The sequence below is a fragment of the Elephantulus edwardii genome, unplaced genomic scaffold (genome assembly GCF_000299155.1).
Source record: "Elephantulus edwardii isolate Elephantulus edwardi_28Jun2011 unplaced genomic scaffold, EleEdw1.0 scaffold00019, whole genome shotgun sequence".
Lineage (NCBI taxonomy): Eukaryota > Metazoa > Chordata > Mammalia > Macroscelidea > Macroscelididae > Elephantulus > Elephantulus edwardii.
In genome coordinates this window covers 28,029,179-28,029,528 of record NW_006399769.1, presented here as the reverse complement: position 1 = coordinate 28,029,528, position 350 = coordinate 28,029,179, and positions in this window count along the sequence as shown.

The window sequence follows — 350 nt, the reverse complement described above, 5'->3', positions numbered from 1 at the left end:
GAGAGAGATAATTTTACTTCCTCTTTGCCAATTTGGATACCTCTTATTTCCTTCTCTTGTCTTATTGCTATCGCTAAGACTTCCAATACAATGTTGAATAAGAGAGGTGAGAGTGGGCATCCTTGCCTAGTTCCTGTTCTTAAAGGGAATGCCTTTAACCTCTCTCCGTTGAGAACAATGTTGGCTCTCAGGTTTGCATAAATACTTTTTACTATGCTGAAGAAATTCCCCTCTAATCCTATTTTGTTTAGTGTTTTAATCATGAAAGGGTGTTAGATTTTGTCAAAGGCCTTTTCTGCATCAATTGATAGGATCATGTGGTTCTTTTTCTTTGCTTTGTTAATGTGATG